Raw genomic sequence first — 7335 nt, forward strand, 5'->3', positions numbered from 1 at the left:
TATCAAGCAGATCTATCAACCATGTTTTAACTCACATATAAATCACAATATATCAATATTCATCAAAGGGAGTATATAAATGTTGCTAAATTTTATGTGTTATATTATTTAAAGTGTTATATTTTTTAAAGAATGAGAGAAGTATAATGCATTCGGCACAAATAAGCATGCATATCATCTTTACGAAAAATATTGTATGAGGGACATATGAGGTGTCCTTATGGACAACACTGCGAAATTACTTAATAGACATTGATCGATGGGGCAGAAAATGAGCCTTGACAATAGACCTAATCTTATGGTTAATGAGTTATATATTTTGTACAATTGCTACCATTCTTATTAAAATTATACGAGTATTTAAGCAAAACTATACGAGTATTTAAGTATCTAGCCTCCATTGACTAATTAAACAGTAATAAAAAAGAATTTGTACTTTACCATTGAGATAAAAATTTGACAATAGTAACACATTAATTATATATTATGCCTTAGAAAAATGGATCAAACGTGGTCTATCTTGATCTTATGAATTCATTCAAGATGACCAAGTTTGCTCCATTAATCATACTAATAACATAGTATAAATAATTACTACATACTCGTATATATTTTCTCTTTGCGCATTTTAATTATTTATAATTAGAAGCCAGCAGGATTAAAATTAGGAGATGGCCAAATACCACCATTAATGGTAGCATCGCTTGCTAAATTAATATAGGACATGCATGATTGAGGCACAAGACATAACCCTCGGCTTCTTAAGTCGTCTGTTAATATTGATTCATCACTCACACAAAATTCATCATCTTTAACCTGCAAGAATAACATTAATTCATCATGAAATTTCAATTTATACGTATATTTTGTTTGTCCTATAAATTATATACCTAGTTACGTAGTCATGCAATAAATAAAACATGCATATATAGATCTTACCCTTTGAGTAGTATTGGAGCTTTTGTTGTGAGATGATGACTTCATGTATGGACACTTAGTGTCTGCATTAATAACAATGTTTTACGTATTTAGGCCTTGTTTTTTTCACCTTAAAAATAATAAGTATACGTAGTATGTTTGTTGTTCGTACCTCAACTTGGTTTTGGAGGAATTTGATGTATCCAATCGCTTCCATCAATACGGAAGCTGTATCTGTCTGCCAACAATACCCACGTACAAGTTTTCGTTATAAGAAACAAATCTTAATCCCAACGATAATACAATGGAGATTAAAAAAAAAAAAAAAAAACATGTACATTGCATTACAATAAGGAAGCTTCAATGATAATAATAATTGTCATATAAACAGGCATAATATCAACTGTTAATTAATTTAACACAATTTTGTCAATAAAATGTTCATTTCAAAGCTTCTTTGAACATTGTATGACAATGAGTTCAACGTTACAAATCAACATATCAAATTGTCCTTGCAAGTTACGTACTTGCATTACATATATATCACTTCATATAGGTATAGGAGATTCAATTATTTCAGAAGAACTTTAGCATTTTTATATGAAAACTTTAGTAGAAAATATTGCTAAATGTGAAAGAAGTTTATTGACGAACATTATTATAAAGTTCCTACGTACTAGTTAAATTTGAAATATATAAAGCTAGTTAAATGTGTTGAAAAAGCCAAGGCTTTTTTGTAATTTAGCGGTTTATAACATGTAACTTTCAATGGATGTACATATACATAAAGATGATACAGACTTTTGATAAGCTAGGTAGCTTTAATTTTGATAAGGTTGTTGAGTAACTTTAATTTTCTTTTTAATTAACTAGCTTTAATTTTGAAAAGTTACTTTGCCAAACACATTATCAAATCAATAATTAAGTTAATAGACTATCAATCTTTCAAATTCGATAAAATGACTTGCCAAATGTTACCTCTTCATCTACATTATTCAAATATATAGAAATATATTTTGACTCAATGAAATGATTGATTAATTTTAATTGCAATGATGCAACAATTAATATAATCATAACGTTAAGTACGGAGTATATACCTTGCCAAAGGGTGCCACTAGTTGTTGAAGAGCCGCGATTCTATCTCCTAACTTCTCTTTCCTTACCTGATTAATACACAAACATGAATGTTATACAAGTACATAGTTTAACACCGTACATAAGATACATCTTTCTCAATGACCACTAACATACGTAGTTATTATTGTTGGAATTTGTGTAGTTAAGAGAACCATTTGAAGGTTCTTATCATGCATTAAGGATAACATAACAAAAATCACAAATGCTATTTAACTGACTAAATTAAATTTAGAAAGCGACATATTATTTAGTAACCAAGCAAATCCGAAGTGCTAATTGAGAATCAACATGCTTAAGCTAACCTTGCTATAACCTACATACCTTAAAAGGAGGGCAAGAAGCGCGTGGTTCGAACCGTGGTTTTTTAGATGGCATTTGATGAGTTGATTGTTGCTCCATAATGTAGTTCTTTGAATCAGCTGGGACTCCATTATTATTGTTAAAAGATGAAAGCTTTAACCAAAAGAACTTAATCAATATCTATAGACTACCCACAAAAAGAAATAAGTAAACCACATAAACTTTGCAAGAAAGGAAAAAAAGAAAAAGTCTTAAGGTTCTGAAAAGATAATTTTTTTTTATATCATTTCAATGTATAAAGCTGAAGGTATCATTCATATAAAAAAAAAAAGATAAATCAGCAGGACCATTCTTTTTCTCTTTCAATAATCTAAATTATTCAACTTTAATATATAAAGAACTGTAGCTTTTTCTATTTTACTCATACAAATTATTAGAGTAATAACAATTGATTGGTCCTATTTATTTTATTATTTCTTTCTTTTTATATATTGTCCTAAATGTATATTAATGTGTCATTATTATTAAAGTATACTTAGAACACTAATCCACGCTTATCAAAGGTGAAGAATCATTAATTTTTAAAGTTAAACATACATGTGTTTTGTTTGACATTTTGACAATGAACATATCATAACTTATAGTACCATATAAATTAGCTAAAAATAAAACAAAAATAATAAATAAGAAGTAGAATTATATAAACTCCCTTTGTCATTTTTTTGTTCTTCGCCGTATTGAGGAGAAAATTGTTACTAAAAATAAAAGAGAAAAACCGAAATTATATATATATAAACCAATTTGTTATATATAGGAAAAAGATACTCACATTATTATTAGGAATGTTGCAAAGTTTGAGATCATTAGACTGTTGCAAATCATGATCAACGTTGAACCGAGGACTACCTTCAAACAGCTCTAGGAGATTATTACCCGAAGAGGAATGATTGTTAAGAGTCTCTCCACTTTAAAAATCGAGCAGTAGCGAATAGATCGAAACCATTTTGAGCATTATTAGCCATCTGAGGATCAATTGTGCTCGAACTTGAAGATATTGGTGAAGACATATTTTTGTTGTTGTTGTTGTTATTCATGTTCGAAATATTTACACTAGGAAAAATCTGGCTGAAAGTAGTACTAATGCTTTTATTAGTATTTTGAAATTGTTGTATATTTGGTTGAAATGTTGAAGGCTGATTATGAAGATTTCTATTATTAGAAAGCATATGGTTTTTGAAAGTAGGAGATAATGTGTTCTTGAGAAGAAGCATTTCACTTGGTGATGAAGTTGAGGAGCTTAACATGTCACTAAATTTCGCGAAAGTAGGATTATCATGGTGATCTGAGGAGGTTGATGGTGATTGTTCTTCCTTAATTTTGTCGGCGATATGTTGATGATGATGTTCTTGGTGAGGAGTAGATTGATTAATGGTAATATGATTATTAGGCCAAGGAAAACCTACTTCTTGTATTAGGGAATTATTAAGAGAAGTAGGAGTATCTTCACCACAAGTTGCATGGATATTGCCATTATTGTTCCTGCCAATTAGAATTAACAAAAATTTAAGCAAAACCTCTAAACATAATTAATGAAAGTGAATTTCTGTAAATTTAAATTACAAATTTGGAAGTAAACTTATGAATTATGTGAAAATTTGTTAAATTGCCTATGAATTATGTGAAAATTATTACACAATAGTAACTATTCTATGTCTTTGGAAAATTTTATCTTTAAATTAGATCCATGCATAAAAAGATAGGAGATCAAAAGGAATCCAACAAAGAAGATATAAAGTGTACCAAAACATGATGAAAGACAATTGTAAAACCCTAGTTCTAGGAAAATGCATGTAAGATCTAAGCACAAACTAGCAAGAGAGGAACCCCAATGCGAAGAGAGATTTCTCTTTCACTTCGGACGACTGAGCTTATCTCATATGTATGTACAAATTTCAAATCAAAAGATTAAAAGTTCACATCCCACCTACTTCTGTATATTATTTCATAGAAAAAAAAATCAACAAAAAAATTTCAATTTCTTTAGAAAAAATGATGATATACATAAATTTATGCCAAAGTAATTATAATATTAAAAAAAAAATCAACTTACAAGAAGAAAGTTGGAGTTCTCCAAGCATGGTCATTTTCTGCAACACTAAAACATGGAGAAGGCAAAGAAGGTGGATTATTAGAAGAGACTCTGCAATAAGTTGATGATCTTGAAGATGATGATGATGATTATGTTGCTGATGAAGATTTGAAGATTCCATGCTTATATCACACATTTAAGTAATATTTGCATAATAAAAGTAAAATATAATTATATATAAAAAAAAATTGGGCTTTAAAATCCCAAGATTAAGAGTGTATTAATTTAATCTCCTTCCCATAATTCTGAGCTCCCTCCAAACAACAAGAATAGTTTCAGGGTGACTGCCACAAAAAACCCAAGTTTTATGCATTATATTGCTTTTTAAAAAACTTTTTTCTCATTTCCATAATATCCTCTTTTGTGTTTTCAACGCCTCTTAAAGTACCCTATTGAAAAGAAAGACAGCTTATTAGGAGGAATAACTCTCTCCTAGAGGGGCCATTTAGGAATTTTGACAACATTTGATTAGTGTAAAGGATATGTAGATTAACATTGATGTGGATGTTACCTTACTATGTTGGGAAAGTCTTTAGATTAAGGTTGTTAAGAAATCTATGTTCAAGACTAATATGTAAATGTATATGTCTTTGCTTAGTACATACATATCAAATTTTTATCGGGTATTTGATTGGTGGCGATCGAAAATTTATTCGGGGCTAGTGGTGTAAACAAGTCAAGTCGAGTATAATCCTATTTATATTCATGTTCAATTAACTTAAGTCAGTCTGAGCTTTCATTCATGCAATTCAAAATTCCGTTTGAGCAAGGTTCAACGTGTTTATGAGGATATAGGGTTCGTGAACAATTTGTAAATAGCTCATTATTAATTAATTGAGTCGAGCTTATAAATGAGATTTTCTTATAAACGAGTTGTGCATGCTAATTATAATCGAGCATAAAAACAAATTAACCCTAGTTATGTACTAAGCATAGTCTAGCATTTTACTAAATGAATAGTTTAATTAACTTAACTACTGTGAATAGTCAGTAGCTTTATTAAACAAGCTTGTTCATGAGCATAAATAAACTACATATCTTGTTCATGAGCTGCTATGAACGAACATATTTATGTTCGTGCTCAACCTCATTTAGGAACTGAATGAGCTTCAAGAATTGTGGGGTTCAAGCTCAGCTCATCTATCAAATTTTTAAAAACCAACATAAATGAAAGCACTTGATTAATCTTAGGTATCCAAAGTACCAAAAAAAAGTTTTTAAATTAAAGTAATATTTTCCTTAATTAATCCACACATGTAGTTACTTTTATCATTAGAATATAGTTTCTCTCTTTATTTTGTTTTTCCAAAAATTTATTCAGGTAGGTTGTCTAAATTATGTACGAAGTAAAATGAAATGTACCAATTATTTCCGGCCAGAGAGAGTATCAAGTTTGCTGACCCATAGCTACTTGTTTCTTTCTATCAATCTCAAACTTTGTTTCTTTTGTTTTATTCTTTGTTTAGGAGATCCATGGATCAATATTGTGTAAGAACTAAGAAGGGTTATTCTTTTTGGCAGACTGCAATAACAGGAAGATGATTACAAATTAGCTAGGTTATCATCATCATAATTGACCTTCCCTTCAATCCCAAGGCTTTAATGCTAAGCTAATGATGGCTATTGGCAGCCTTGCCCTATTTAATATCCCTACTCTCTCTCACTCTCAATCCAGCATGTTTATAAGCTCTGATTACCTCTTAATTGTGTATTATATCTAGCTACTTGAATTATTTATAAAATGTGCTTTTTGATGGATTAGATAATAATAATAATAATAATAATAATAATAATAATAATAATAATAATAATAATAATAATAATAATAATAATAATAATAATAATAATAATAATAATAATAATAACCACATCTTATGCTTGGTCGGTTATGAAAAAAACTATAGGAGTAATGAATATAGCTAGTAGCTCAATGGAGTTAACTATTAAATCCATCATGATTATATAAGCTTAGGGTAATTATGGCTTGTCTAAGACTTGATTCGTTAGCAAGATTGTTACTTTAACACTATTTTAAAGCTAGGTGTATAGTTACAATGCAACTTACAACATGGATGGCCATCATTTTGATGCATTATGTTTTTGTATGTTAGTAGCATTATTCTCAATTTTCCTAAAGGTAAGCAGAACTGCCTACTGAATTGAAACCTCGCATATGTTAATCCGACTCAGATCAAATCAGTAGACTAGACACATAAAAAAGGGTCGAGGGTAGGGTAAGAGAATAATTACCATTTGCCACCCTAAAAAATTGTTCCTAGTGAGGTTTGAAACTTCAAAATCAAAGTTGGAAAATACAATCCTTCGTAGGTTAGCAAGCAAGAGTAAGAAACAATTAATAAAAGCTATTGTAGGAAGATGAAATATATGATCTTTGTGGATGATTGTAAGAGTTAAAATCTTGATTCATGCAACTAATCAACATACGTCTAATTTAGAAGTGAGACTTTGGATTTGTTATTGTTGTTACCTTGTTGACATTTCGCACTAATCAAACACGCATACATTATCATTCTTAATCATAATAATAGGTACGCCTTAGTATCATAATTCTAAATTGTCACAAATTAGCACATATACTGGATGATCAGATCATTTTTGTTTGTAAAATTCTAAATTCACAGGTTAAAATTTAATCTACATATAAATTCCTTTAATAAGAGGGAAAAGTACAGTTAATGAGTTGATTAACCAGTTAAGTAGTGAACTTAGTGAGATAAGACAGATAAAATCAGTGGACAAAAGTTAACAGAGAGTAGAAAGTGGGATAGAGAAACATGACAAGGAGGGGTATGGGCAACTTTGGCTTT

At 29.6% G+C, this 7335-nt stretch overlaps 1 pseudogene; it reads right to left on the reverse strand.

Annotated features, from left to right (window-relative positions):
- Nucleotides 1-448: 448 nt before the first annotated feature.
- Nucleotides 449-4781, reverse strand: LOC110702218 (annotated as a pseudogene).
- Between the last annotated feature and the right edge of the window lie 2554 nt (nt 4782-7335).

Source organism: Chenopodium quinoa, unplaced genomic scaffold (assembly GCF_001683475.1).
Source record: "Chenopodium quinoa cultivar QQ74 unplaced genomic scaffold, ASM168347v1, whole genome shotgun sequence".
Classification (NCBI taxonomy): domain Eukaryota; kingdom Viridiplantae; phylum Streptophyta; class Magnoliopsida; order Caryophyllales; family Amaranthaceae; genus Chenopodium; species Chenopodium quinoa.